This window comes from Anser cygnoides, chromosome 2 (genome assembly GCF_040182565.1).
Source record: "Anser cygnoides isolate HZ-2024a breed goose chromosome 2, Taihu_goose_T2T_genome, whole genome shotgun sequence".
Taxonomy (NCBI): domain Eukaryota; kingdom Metazoa; phylum Chordata; class Aves; order Anseriformes; family Anatidae; genus Anser; species Anser cygnoides.
Window position 1 is genome coordinate 38,947,696 of NC_089874.1, and position 15,645 is coordinate 38,963,340.

The 15,645-nt window shown below is 34.4% G+C and overlaps 1 long non-coding RNA gene across 2 annotated transcripts in view; it reads left to right on the forward strand.

The window, feature by feature from the left end:
- LOC106030162 (uncharacterized) overlaps nucleotides 1–15,645 on the forward strand; it is an 82,617-nt gene that overhangs the window by 14,803 nt on the left and 52,169 nt on the right. For both annotated transcript variants that reach the window (XR_007165679.2, XR_010829215.1), the window contains exon 2: nucleotides 1,167–1,304. This is a non-coding gene — a long non-coding RNA (uncharacterized lncRNA). The remainder of the gene's footprint in view (nucleotides 1–1,166; nucleotides 1,305–15,645) is intronic.

A 15,645-nucleotide genomic window follows, 5' to 3' on the forward strand; every position in this document is an offset into this window, starting at 1 on the left:
CCCCAGAGCTGCAATGCAAAGAAATGATGGACTCTGAAATGTCTCTTTGCCTCTCTGCAACTATTGAGCTAGCTGAGGTGTCTGTAAGTCAGTGAAGTGAGACAGTCATGGTCATCTCCAGAGTAAAAATATTTTTATTGTAGATCGCTATTAAGAAGATATGAATTGAGGATTTCAGTGTTTGAGAGGAATGCATTTGTGACAATGTGTATATATACCTATATATGTGTATACGCATTTAGAAACATTTTTATATTACTACATTTTTAACGCACTTTTATAAGGATTATTTTACAGGAGTAGGATTTCCCCAAATGGAAAATTCTGGGTATTCCTTTTTACATTTTGTACAAAAACAGTGGGATAACTGAAATCTCTAAAATTATTTCTGAAATATGAACTGAAGCCTTAGGGAAAATATGAGACATATCTGTAGAATCCTCTTAGACATTTGCTTCTAGAATTAAAGGCTTTTTTTTTTTTTGTAACATTTTCATAGAAAAATAAAGTGATGGATATTATAATATCAATTTACAATCCAGGAGTAACATCTTTCCAAAACATCCAAAGCACAAACAAAAGCAGAACTTAATAGATTTATAAAAATTCATATTTAAAGAATATTATTAAAGCCTATGTGTAAGATATTTTAGGATATTTTAGTGGACTTGTACATTTAAATCAAAAAAAAAAAAAAAGTCATCTCTCATCCTTTTTTTTTTTTCTCCAAAGGAAGAGATAGTAGTATTTTAAAGTGATTAAGAATTGATTAGCAGTAAACTCTCCATTAAACATTCAAACATGATAACAGAACTCTGACGTCATTAAAAAAAGAAAAACTAGCTTAATATTACAGTAGCCATTACATCTTTATAGACTTTTTTTTTTTTTGTATCTTTAATATATGGGTGAGAACTAATTACTAGCACTAATTTTTGGTGATTTTAATGATGAGCACTTTTCTACCTAGCCCATGTGATATCTTGCTTACCTAAATTACTGTCAGTAATTATTATTGTTCTGTGTTTGGAGTAATAGTGTTCAATGAACCCGCTGAATGTCCCACAGTGCTGTGCCCTGTACAGAAAGGAAAGATAGTCATCTCCTGTATCACTGCTGGGATTCTTTATATCAGGTCACCTCAACTATGTTTTCTCTTTTTGTAGGGGATTTTGATGTGTTATTAAGGAGAAGGCACTTGTGTGAAAAAAACTGTGTTGATTTCTTCTGTCATGTGCTTGAGAAGATTTAAGACCTGCTATATCCGATTTCCAGGTGATAAAAGAAGCTGTGGAGATGCATTGGTAAGTTGAGGGAAAAGTGACAAATAAATGATTGGTAGATGAAAACTGACTTAGGGATTAAACGGATGCATAATCTGACCCCAGGCTAAAATGCGAAGCATAAAATTAATTAAATGAGAGATTTTGGATTAGGGAAAATGGAAATTCAGCACCTTCTTCAGAATATGGAGAAGTATATGTTTGCTGTTTTAAAGTCGCCCAGAGAAGGGAAAGAATATTGGAGACTTCGCTGCCACTGAGAGGCAGGGATAGCTCAAACAACTGCTGTTGCTTCAAGGGGCATATCCCATGAAGGGATATGTCATATACCCCATCCCTGGAGGTGTTCAGGACCAGGTTGGATGAGGCCCTGGGCAACCTAATCTACTGTGTGGCATCCCTGCCCATGGCAGGGGGTTGGAACTAGATAATCTTTAAGGTCCCTTTCCAACCCAAGCTGTTCTATGATTTGTCCTGATAACAAATAAGACTCTAATGTGATAGGCATAATATTTTACTGATGAGACAACACAGGCAACTGGGAAGAGGTAGCTGAAAAGTGTCTCAGAAAGTGCCATGATTTGGGAAACGTGGTTTCTTTTTTTAGACAGTTTTACTAATGATTTTTCAATTTTGGAATTATTACTGAAGGGTAGTTAATAGGTTATATAAATAAGATTACTTTCAATTTATTTAACATTATTAATAATACAGCATAATAAATACAGATAAAAGTATTCCTAAGTATGTAAAAATCAGACTTTAGTTTTATGAACCATAGTTTCTACTACCAAACATTTGGTTGTCACAGTTTCATGTATTTAAGGTCCTTTATTAAAGTTATTTAACTTTATTCAGGGGCTTATTAAAACCCCTGCTCTGTTCTTGGCTAGTGAACATACTGTTACCTCTTCTAGATTTTTCAGTATAGTAACTAGTCCTTTAAATCGAAGGACTTTCAGATGCAGCATTTGAGCAGAGTTTTTGTGTATTTTGAAAATATCCATTTCCCTGCTTTTTTGCTAGTAAGTCTTGATAGCTTGTTTTTGTTGTTGTTTGCTTTTTATCAGTGATTCTTTCATTTTTTATGTATTTTGTTTCTTTTTAGAATGCATAGTTAGGGTAAATTAATACGGAGACTATCTGGGCATCGATTGGGGGTGCTCAAGGCTGAAAACAGTGTTCTATTGTAAAATTCATTACATTTTCAGAAGAAGTTGTATTGGTAAAGCTTATTTACAATGTTTTTCTGTTTCAGTATACTCTGTAAGCAAGAGAAATCTCTCTTCATTTAGATACCTCTTTGTAATCATAATGGAGATTTTTTTCTTGGAGTGTATGCTTCATATTTTATTTATAGTGAGTCCTAATAACAGCAAAACAATTCCCACTGTTTTTCCATATTTCTACCATTATGATCAAGCCAGATATGTTAATCTGTACAAAATCAAATGGTTTGCCTGGATTTTATGGACCCTTTCCCCTAATTTGGGGTATTTAGAATACAAGAAGTGTTTTTTTTTTCAGGCTATAGGGGAAACTTTTAAGTAAGTGTTAGGTAAAGAAAGCAAGTTTGTTTGGCAAAGTGATAATCTGAAGGAGTTTCTATTTTTAGATTTCTTCTCAAGAAGAGAACATTTTCTCCCTAGTTCTAAAGCTCATGCCTTTCAGAGATGCCTTTTCAGTGATTCTTTTGTTCCATTCTCACTGGAAAGCACATTGGTTTATGAGCATCTTCAATCTGACAAATTTTTTGTTTTCATAAAGTGTTTGTGCATTTGTAGTTTATTGTCATATTGACAGGGTTAAAATATACATTGATGTGCTGAAGTTTTATAGGATGAAAATTTTGATCCTTTTGATTAGTTCTACTTTAACAGCAAGCTAATAAAAGTATAAGTCATAAAACATATATGGTGGAGGCATATATTCATATTCTATTTTCATTGCTTTGGCTGTATGGCAATTAAAAGACATGGCAAAGATCATCTAGTAAGTGTTGGTGGAGTCAGTCTACTGCTGTCAAAACAACATTCCTAGTGGTAATAATGGGATCAATTACAAACCTTTGTTTTAGCTCCCCCTTCCCTCAAGATAAAAAGGATCAAAATAAAACAGCAGGTTTCAACAGATTTGGAAATAAAATTGTTAGTAGAAATGATTACTGAAAATGTTGAAAAACACAGACTGTTATTCAAAAACAATTTTGTTAAAAGTCTTTTACATATCTCGTGCATTTTTTGAATCCAATGGAAGGGTTGTTTTCTGTAGATAAAAACAACAATAACAACAACAACAAAAAAAAAAAAACAGAGCAAATATTGAGAAGCAGTGATGATTCTAGGCTTATCTTAATTTCTAAATTCGTGGTGACTACAAAGGTATTAAAAAGTTATTTCTGATTTATATTGTTGCAAGCTACCCGCACATTATAGTGGGTAAAAATAAATCAAGCCATGTTCTATACATGCTGGCACTGTTCTCATAGGAGAAATCAGGAGAAGCAGTAGTGATTGCAACAGGTACAGGCACTAGGGGTATGGAAGTATCTGTTATACTCTGCTGCCTCATATACAGGAAAATAACTTGAATCAAAATTAGGCTGGGAGATTTTGCAGAAAATAAGCTAATAGAATTATCTAAATGCCTGCTATTCTTTTAAAAATGGTTAAAGTCATAAAGTGGAATATTAGTCCTAAAATTACATTTAAGTTTTTTTTTAGCAATACTGAAATAAGAACCTTTTTCCCTTTGTAACATCCCCTATTTGCTGTGGTGGGCATCAGCCTCTGTGCAATATCAAGACCTGGTCCCATGTGGCTGGGGCACCCAATATGAAGGACACACCACAGCCAGTGCAGAAAGTTTGATACTATGTATGGGCAGCCCTACTGTAAATGTTGTATATGGTAACATTGCGCACGTGCAGAGCAATTCTACAGTGAGTTGGGCTGCACAAAAGCAGAAACTCTATCTGGGTTTGGGGGTTGTGTGAGATATCCATCATCACCTCCCATACCTTTTTCTTCTGTCTGAGAGAGGAGCCACAAGGACAATCAGTAGCGTGTTTAATTTCAGTTTTATTCTGCTGGTGTTAGTAATGACTCCATGGGAATCAGGTAGTACCTCTCTTACTGCACAAACTATTATAGTCTCAGCATTCACCACTCCATGATCCTTCCTGCACTTACGAGATGGTAAGTTAATGCAATCACAGCTGAGTGGCAAGTGTGGCACATTAGATACCTACTGCAATCTCAGTGGGTGACATTGTGCCATGAATATTAAGGAGCCACACCCTCTGAAAGGGAAACTCTACCAACTCCAGTGAAGCTGTGTCAGTTTATAACAGGAGAGAACCTAAGTCTCCAATTTTACAGGACTTGACTATATATTTGAAATACAGGCTAATAACCTAGTATATGAAACAAATGTTTACAACCAAAACCTACATTTTAATTAATGTGTAGAAAGTAAGATATTTCTTTTTCAAAATTAAAACTTAGTTATTCCCGTCACTTTATGCTGATGACTAATAGCTTCAGTTTCCCTCTTCTCTCTAAAACTTAATGTTTTGCTTTTAACTTCTGCTCCAGTAATGTTTGTCCACCACATCTAGTAACTCAACTGCTTTCTCTGCTAATGACTCACTTGAATTTTTGTTCCCTTTTTAATCTCTTGTTTGCTCTCCATTACTTAGTTTTAACGTCTGGAGGATCCTGGCAGTTTTAATTCTAGTTTACTACTTAAGGACAGTAGATTTTTTTAATTTTTATTTTTTGAGAAATCCTTAATTTCACAACAAAAGTATTTTAAAAAATGTTCCTTTTCATAAATGTTTTTAGTTTTTGAGTTTAATAGCATGTATCATTATTCTATTCTTTCCTCCTAAACACTGGAAGAAGAAAAGACAGAGAAAGAAAAGCAAAAATTATTCTCATTTTTTTTGGAAACATTAAGTAGGATATTTCAAATGGGGGAAAACTTGAGTTAAATGACTATGTAGTCATTTATAGTCAATGTACCCTAGTCAGCGGCCAAAATCTGGACTGGAACATGGTACCTCCAACTGTAAACAGTGGTGGTGGTTTCACTTGCAGGTTCATCAATATTTTGCCAGAGTTTATTTTCACCTTTAATATTACTGACACTCATGTCTTCAAGGTCATATAAGTCTATTGTGCTGTCCATGATCATTCTGAACAAATTCATGATACTGTTTTGGATGAGAGGAATTCCTCGTTTTGCTCTTTCTATGACCTAAATCCATTTCTGTGTTTACATATAAGTGGTCCAGGCAGCAGAAAGGATTGTGGGTCTCCTTCCTGTAGGGTTAGAATCCAGTTTTTGAAAGGTGTCTCTTAGCATTTGCCTGAAGATCATTTCCAGATATGCCACTTGCCTTAAAGCAGAAAAAGTACTGAGAGTAATCTGAATCAGCCAGCTATATTTTGAATTACATCTTTGGACACTTTCACAGATTGCTCATTTCAGGAAAAGGCCTCTGAATGTGATTGAGAAAGATATTATTTTAAATGTACATAATAGCTTTTTTTTTTTTTTAATTTTAACTCAATAATCAGCCTATAATATATTTGTAAAATCTTGATTTATGTTGGTCATTGTAGAAATTGTTTACTATTTCTTATATAAAATTTTGAACATTTTAATTGTTATAATATGCTTACAATGCTATTATATTGATATTGTTTAGTAGTATTTGCAACTCACCTGCAAGCCCCAAAATGGATGCTTTATTGTCCAAATCTTCCTTTGTGAAGCACTGCCTATGGAATGTGTTGTCACAGAACAATCTAAGCAGAATGTGGCTTACTATTTCCATAACATCTGTCTTTTCTACTGTAGAACAGATTAACAATTATGTCTTAAAAAAAAAAAAAAAAGGAAACAAAAATATGCAGCTTAGACAGCAGTAGCTGGCTGTGCAACATGTATGTCAGAGGAAAGGTCTCTCCCACAGTGCAGCTGGTAGGGTTCACACTTTCCCTTCTCATTGTACAACAGAATGCTATATTATTTCTATTACAAAATGATTGTCTGAGGGGGAAAAAAATAGAGATAGCAGACTCCCCCACCCTCCTCTTTCCATGCATGCAAGGGTTTTCAATTGTGTTAAGCAGTATAGCAGAAGAATTTTTTAAATTAGCGTTTTGTTTTAGCAATGGTTGCTGATGTGTACATGTAATACAGTTTTAATCAAATCCCAAATGCTGAAGACCTTTCAGCAGTATCTTAGGCAGCACTGTGCAATGCTTATTCCACTTGAAGTGGCCACTAGGGAGGTACAATTAGCTGTTCCCATGGAGAAGTTTGTTATACTAATAAATAATAAGTAGTGTAGGTAGAGATGGAATCAATTAAAGATATTTTTGACCATCTAATGGTTTATGGGAATACTAAATAATTGACAACAAGTTTTGACTATGTGTTCCATAAGCATGTTTTATTGTAACTAAAGTGTGACCACAGAACAAGGAATGACTTTGTGTTGGTGAGCAAAAAGGTTAACTTACACCACTTTCTTAAACATCACTGCTCAAAATGTTCACTGTTAACCCTTTCTAAAGAGTTAAAATATAGACATAAATACATTTTTACTCCATGCTGAAGCTGCTACAGCAAAGCTCATTTTCCTTATATTTTTAAAAAACTAAAATATATTTGAAATGTTAGAAATGTGAAAAGTTATTGATATCTATATTTTCACGTGTCTGCTTGAATAATTCAGAATTCATTTTGTTATTTAAGACGTATTTGACAAACTTATTTTAACCATAGCTTAATCACGCTTATTTGTCTGAAGTAAAAATATTGACATAGATTCAAACCCAAATCAGCTCTAGCCACCCCTTTGGGGAAAAAAAGGATTTGTTCAGTAGTATTTGCTGAAGGCAAAATTCAGCAAATAAAAAGTCAGACTCACCAGCTCTTTAAGTCTGATTTGTTCCACTCTAACAACAGCTAGTTTTTTGAAATTTCCCTATCATTAGAGAATTCGTGAATGACATAGACACTGTCACAGCTCTTATATCACCTTCTTTAAGTGAAGAGAATTAAATGGAAAAGCTATTGTGGGCACAGATATTTGAAGTCAGAAAGATCAAACTCAAGGACTGAAGCTAAAATACGCAATATACAAAAATCACAGTTCCTAGTACACTTCAGTACATTTCAGGTTCTATTGAAAAGCCAAAAAAATGTAATAGTTGACAATTGTTCTCATTTTTTATTCTTTCTTTTTTTCTATTAGGATGATGGTGATGATAATTATAATAATAATAGTATCTTAGAATATGATGGTAGTAAAAGTGGCTGTTATTATGACCTGCCAGGTCATAAACAAAGATGATTCAGTGACTGATAATGATTTGAATGAAATCATGTTTTCAGTATTAATAGATGAAATTCTATTTCTGTTCACTTTGTGAATGGATATATCCACATTACTTTTACCCTCAGAAAGGACTTTTAAATTTTTACTATTATTATCAGAGTTTCAATGAAGTAACAAAAGGATGCATCTTTGAATCCTTTATTTATCCAATATGAATTAAATACTTTGCACACATGATTCCTTCCAAAGAAAACTGGAACAATTTAAGCTACACAAAGTTATCATTATTTTCAAAGAAAATATGTTGAACTTTTTCAGAGACAATCATGCAGGAAGGGTAGAGAATCCATTAATCTTTATCACCAATCTCCTGAGAAGTTTAAACAAATTTGCATAAGGTTCAACACATATTCTGAGGTTCTATATAAAATAATGTTCTTTTTAGGTTGCTACCTGAATCTCTGATATTTCTAGGAGATACTGGTGCACAGAGTCATTTGCCATCCAAAAAGACTATAGCTGCGTGTCACTAACACACTGTACTTGCACTCTGGAAAGCTGGTTTAAACGCTTGGGTAGGAAAGAGGGGCAAAGTGTTTCATAGTCTGCCTCATTCCTACCATGCTGTCCCTGTTCCAGCTTTCTGCTTGATTCTTTCCTTAGCTTCTTGTGGCTTCTATTGGCTTATTTGTTTAGTGAATTTCAGTGTTCTTCTTTCTTCAATGGCTGCTTCCATTAAGAATTGGAAGTACATGTACTCTTCCATTTCTCAGTCTTCCATTCCCCCTATTTTCCAGCTCTGTTTCTCCATGTTCCCTAGCAATCTATTCACAATCCGTTTCTGTACCCCTAGTCCATATTGTCATTCATGCCAGACTATGCCCATGGAAAATCCTTGAGAAAATAAACTGTGAAGTTCTGCTAAGTCTCTTCTGAACATATGTACATAACTGTCAACTGGGCCAAAATGGAATTGATTTTGTTAACAGGAGCAAAAAATGTTTGCTCTCTATTCTGCCTTAAATCACAGTTGTGCCACAAATCCTCAATTAAAATGTTGCTAGAAAAAATGCATCTGCACATCTATACAAATTCATTTACTCTGCCTCTGAAACCGCTACATTAATTTAGTTGAAAACTTTTTTTTTTTTTTCTTTTCCCCATACATTCCTTCCGAATGATATATTGAGTTGACTGGAAAAAAAATCAAGGAGGTTAAAGGTTAGTAAAGTTATACGTATCTGAAATCATAGTCTTTTCACAGTAACAATAATCTACTTTTTTGACAGTGTGGCAAGTAATCAGTAGCTAGAACTACATTAGTATTCTAGTTCAGATCAGGAGAACACTGCTAAAATGAATTTTCTTGTTGCCCCATGTAACTTGTTTTGATTCACATTACACATGGTCCAGAGCACATGAACTGGGTACCTCCAGGGTAAAACATAAGCAGAAGATAGTCCGTAGGAGTACATACACCCAATGCACTTCCACTGCTAATGTGTGTTGAGCATATGGGACCAAAACAGAGCTATTCCTAGTTTGGAAGGAATAGGATACTCCGCTGAAATTAATATGGTGTGGACTACAGGACCTAAGCACCAACTGCATTTGTCAGTGCATCTTTGCTCCTGTTGTGCCATACCACTTAATATTGTTCATATGGTCAGCAGATTTGTAAACAGCCATTAAGATGTAGCAACTTCAGCTTCCTCTGACTGCTCCTATTAGAATGAGGAAGATACTTTTGTGGAGTCATAAGAATGAAAGACAACTGAACTTTTTGTGTCGATTTGTCATAGTTTCTAGACCTGCTGTGGACCCCAGAGCTTATGGACTCATGGTGACTGCATTTTCTGGTTCTAGGCAGTGTGTTAGAGGAGGACTATACAAAAACTAAGTTGTGTTTCAACAGTATTAAATTCCCTGTGGCTTTGTATTCAATATTATACTGGCTTGTGGAAACATGATGCATATTATGCACTGCTTTAGGAAAACCAGCCCTAAGCAGATCCCACAAGTCACTTCTTGATAAGAGCTCAATTTTGTCAGTTTTGGAAAAACATTACCTTTTTTATCTGGCTTTTGGTCCCTTTTCTGTTATACCATAAAATAAATCAATATTTTGTAGAAAAGAGAGAATAAAAGTTTCTATGGCATGCTCAGAAACATGCTGTGTGCTTTTCCCCATTTGTCTTTAATCACAAGACCTACTGTCTCATACTCGTTACTTCCTACCAGTATGATCTATTTAGTAATGGGTAGTTTGAGTTCTGGTGCCCTAAAGCTGATTCAAACCTCTGTGAATGCAGAACTCCGGAAATTCAGTTTATTCACTTTGAAAAGGCCTTCTTGTTATTGATCGTGAAGATTTCTAGCTGTTTTCTGACTGCTGTCAAACCTCCTCATGGCTGAGCCATTTTGATCCAGCCTTGAGAGGAACAGTCACAGCAGATTCACTGCATAACAGTAAACTCATTTATTTCTCTTTGTTCCCATCTTGGCTATTTACTTAGGTTTCAAATCATACGTGAGAAGACTGTTGCAATTCTCCAGAATTTATCATGTAATTTAATTCAGAATCTGTATGGCAAATCTGATAAAAAGCAGTATAATAAAGTATTCAAGTGTCTAGAATAATTGATGCACAACTTACAACTTACATTTAGAATGAATGTGTCAGTCTTTGGCTGTTTTCTGGTTCTTGAGAGAATGGCTAGTAAGTATTTCTCTGAAGCCAAGGAGAGAATGAGAGAAAATGCCGATGCTGTTTGATACCACTGATTAAACTCTGTGTTGAGTATCTGGAGGCACAGGGTTCGGAGCTTGTTGATGAATCATTTCAAGATTCTTCATGGCTGTACCCCATGGAAAATCTGTGTTTTGGCTATTTTTAAAAGATTGTGTCAATTAATCCATTTTAAAACTCTTGTTTTCAGTGAATATTACAATTGTTGAATTTATGGAGGCTGATATTTGTAGAAAAAGATTTTTAAGTTAAGTAGCATTGAGAGAAGTTGAATTTTGAACTGGTATGGGTCGTACCATTTCAAAAAGTAGTTCCAAATACCACCAAAGAGCACCAAAGTAGCTCCAAGTATTCATTTGGGATATACAAATAAAACTATTTGAGAGTGTTCAGCTGAGAATAAATAAATAAATAAATAAATAAAACACACACAACTGTTTGAATTTATAAGACTCACACTCAAAAACATGAGCAAGCGAGAGTCTAGGAAATGTGTCTCAATTATCATGTAACCAGATGAATACATTTCAAAAAAAAAAAAAAAAGTATTTTTTTAGAAATTATTTATCACAGCAAGATGATAAATCAGTTAAATATTTATCTAGCTCATTGTTAGACAAGTATATCAACAAAATCATGCTCAAAATTAAAACTGCTTCTATCAAAGCAACTTGAATGTTTAGAGTGGTATTGGCTAGTATCCAGAATAATGTATAATTGAGGAAAACTCCAAAAATGGATTTGGGATTGGATTGAGCTAACCTGTTCAATTAATTGCAAAACCACTATCAGTAGAACTTTACTTGGACCTTGAGCGGCAGATCAACTTCCAAGAAGTATACTGTGTCTCCATCTGCTGGTCAGCTGTATAACCCTCTGCCTTACAGGAGCAGGGGCGTAGTAACCAAAGCCCAGAAGGCTTTTAATCTCTCTTTTGTCATCAGTGAGTAATTCGTTTGAAACATGAGATTCCCAATACTAAAAGGACTTTAAGAATGATAGTAACCAAAGGGACATACTCAATACTTCACAGAATGAATAAATCCTTTTATTCCATTCTTTTAAAATCTGGTTTGTTAGCATCCCCATTTTCCCTTCAGAATAGATTAGATTTATACCATTGGGAAAAAACAATGGAAGTTACTGATTGGATTCAAATTTGGAGAAAATTGCAGGATTTCATTTCAGTTAAATCATTAAGAAGAGAAAGTCTTCAAAAAGTATGAGTGATAGTCAACAATTCAGGAATATTAACCAAATCAAATGTTTATCCAAAATGTGATATCTTCATCAGAGTGATTTACACGGATTAAGGATATTAGGTAGAGTTATTAATAATAAAATATTTATAAATGTATCTTCACCATAGCTTGAGCTTGTTCCAAGACACAACTGTGAGTCTGTCTTTCTTCTGAAACAGAGTTCTGTTTCTCTTTGGATAGGTTTGGCTCAACAAGAGAAAAAAGTGTATTATATTTAACTCAGTCAGTGACAGATTTTTTGGTGTTAGAGAGAACTCAGTCATCTTACACTCTTCCATTCACACTAAAAAACTGGAATAGTTCTGATAGAGAAGAAGATATAAGTACAAAATCTTGCTTCATGTCTCTCGTTCTGAGTGGGAATTCAGGTCTAGGTCTTTTGTATCCTGGACAATGTTCAGAACCACTTTGTGATCATCATACAGTTAATCTGTTTTAAACAGTGGGTTTTTTGTTTTGTTTTGTTTTGTTTTGTTTTGTTTCCTGAAAATTAACAGAAAAACGTCATAGAGGACATTTTGTCCCTGCAGTTAGTTATATAGGCTATTTGCAGTTAAAGGAGACCAATGCCCTAATCTCTGTTTTATATAAAACAGAAAAAACTTCCATGCGGGTCCCTTTCATCACATCTGTCAGTCATAACTTGGCTAATTTCTGGTCATTAGCACAGCTTAGGAGGAATCCCCTTTTAGCACTTTTTAGCGCCCCAAGTAACACACAATCCAAAGTGACAGTTTTTCATGAAATGAGATTTTGGTTGTTAGTGTTATGTATCAATCAGATTTCATTCATTCATAAGTTCTTCTTGTATAAGAGTTAAAAATCCTAGAGAAACACTGGAATATAATTACTTTTTTTCAGATGTATGAAAAGTATCTTAGCTAGATGTTAATAATAAAAATTATAGGTATGGTAATGCATGTGCTCTAGTGAAAGGGAATGACTATTAATGATCTCAACGAGATTAAAACCTAATGCAGAAATCTTTTTTTAAATTATTTTCTTTTATATTTTTCCATACATTTTCCTGATTTGCCCTTGTGCCAGGGCCTTTATGTCAGAATCAGTTTTTTGGATCAAATCTTCAGCTGGTCTAAGCAATGTATCTCCATATCATTTCACATTTATCGCAAGAAAACAACTTTTGTCAATAAAAATGTTGCAAAATATAGTGAAAATCAAAAGCCGTCATAAAAGTTTACTGAATAATTTTCAGTACAAAACTCAGCTGAAGTGGTAATGAACTAAAATGCCCAATTTACAGACGCTGCAGTTTTAAACAATGAAAACTACTGTAGGTTTTCATAGCTATGACATTATTATTATATGAAGCAGATACATCTGTAGTGACACTGCTAACACCAATTTCAATTCTGTCATAGATGTGTAGAAATAGAAAAATTACATTTTTGCTTATTAAAAGAGTAGGATACCTAAAGTGAAATGAAAAGTGCTTTGACTAAATTGTGTTACAACGTCATTTTTTATATTAAACATGTAATCAAGGTGCTTTATATACTGTTTATCACTACAACGAAAATATAGTCAGAATGAACTTCTCTAGGCTGTTAAACTGCTTCTTATTAGCATTGAAACTATATTTGCAGCACATTATCTTAGGCTTTTTTTTATATATATATAAGGAAATTGCCATCAAAGCATGGTTAATCTGAACTGAATTAGATTATAATTGGAGTCCTTATGAATGGGAATTTAAAATTATTCTGTATTGTCATAGGGTAACAATACATTATTAGGATATTAAAAGTAGTTGGCAGCAGTATCATAAGCGTACATTTTGTATTACCACTTTGTGAAAAGTTAACTCTGTTCATTTTTTTTTCTGTTTGCACATCTTTCCAATATCTCCTGTTGTAATAGATTGCAGAAACATCAGTGCATTAAAGGTTTTTCAGCTTTAAAAATTAATCACATATTAAGATATAGCTTAAAAAATGAGTCTATCCATAGCCTTTTGAAGTCAATTGAAAGACTGTAACTTCAATGAGCTTTGGATGGGGCCCATAATGTGCTTGTTGCAAAGTAACAGCTGTGCAGGCCTTTGTTTGCAGGAGAATCAGAAGTCTTACATTTGATGGTTGGGATACAGTGAAAAGCGAAAAAGAAGAAAGATGGAGGCAAAATAATACATAGCATTTAAAAATGGAAATGAATGCTGTTTGTCTTAATTAGGAGATGCATCATAAGCCTTTGGCTTTCATTATTCAACTGAAAACATTTAAACAAAAACCATCTGAAGAGGTCAGAATGTATCTGTGAAGTTTTGGCAGAAGGGCATATGAGCACTGTCTTGCAACATCTTCACAGCTCTTTGATATACAAATAAAGAAGAATGGTAGATCTAACTGATTTTTTTACTCTACCGTGTACATCTGGGAGGTGTTTTTCACTTATCCTTTACAGCAGAAGAAAGTACCAATGACTCAGAACTCAGTTTCTTGGGGGGGTTGAAATGCAAGTACTTTCTCATGTCATATATGATTACGTATTTGGTAACCTTTAGGAATAGTTAACATTGGCAAAGATTGGCATAATGAAGTCAATTCTATGCACAGTGAGTAGAAATAAATGTGAGAAATCAACATTGTGAGATAAAATCCATTTGAATAGCTAAATAGATTTGCCAGCTGATGTTGACTAAAACTTGTGTGCGTATATATATATATATGCACTTAAAAAAAAAAAATAGTATAACTGCACAAAAGTCAACTGCCTCCTGGCTGTCATTTGCCATACTGTTTCCTTAGTTAGGCTTTTTAGTAACAGAACACTACATTTATTTTAGCTTTTGTATTGTAATGTATCCACTATTTTTGTTTTACTCTATGCATGAGATGCTGCTAAGAAGGTAATGGCAGTGGCAATCTCCACTGTTTAGCTGTTATTTGGGCTGCCAGTGTACATGTGAGCTGAATGGTATTAAGAAGGAAAGGTAGAGGCAGAAAGGAAGAAAGATTGATGCATTGGGACCACTCTCCTGCTATCAGGGGGAACACATCATATAGTTCCTTCATAAAAGGATCAAGATCTATCAAATATATTTTTGCCCTCAGTCCTCTAAATGAAGGTTGGTTCCAGAAGCTCCTTGCTGTAACCTTGTGAAATGTCTTTCAATTACCAGAAGGATTTTTCCCTTGGCCAATATGTACCAGGTTATTCTTCTGACAACATCAGTCTTAATACTCATCCTTAGTGTCCACCACTGCTGCATTTACTGATGGCAATATATACCCTCTCTCAGCCTTTGTTTTATTAGGATAAAAAAAGCAATCCTCTTTAGCTTCCTTGCTTATTATGTAGCTGCTTGCTCTATCTTTTCTAGTTTGAGTTCCTTCTTTATCTTAGTGGGCATAGTTGTATACAGTATTCCAGATAAGGTCTTACCAGTATATAACCACCATCTGGAAATATCTTGATTGTGACACCTCGGCTTTATATTTACCATTTCTTGACTGCACCACAATGGCTATAGCAAAACTCCGGAACACTTGTACCTTGCAGTATACCACATGGTCCTGGCCTCCTTGCTATTCTGAGTACCCAGCTGAAGCACAATTTAGGTATAACTGGTGACACTAATGCTAGTAACATATCTGAGGAAAACTGTTGCTACCCTGTTATAAACCTGTACAGAAATTACATTTTCAGATAAATGCTTCTAGCCCTTGTGGCTGTAAAGAAAATCCTCCAAATGGTAGCTGATTGTAAAGCCACATAAGGCCAAACAGGCTGCAGTCATGAATGTAGAACTGTGAATGCTCCAGCCCTCTTTTACTTTGAATTAACTGTGAAGGCAAAGTTCAAATGCCTTGACGGGCTTGTATAAAATACACTATAACTTTCTAGACAAATGCTAGAAGAAATTACACTAGAAAACACTAGTCTTTCATAGAGTCCTGAAGGTTTCGTCCACTTAAATTTTAGGAGGGTAAGAAAAAGAAAAAAAGAAAAAAAAAAAAAGTTACTCCTAGCCCT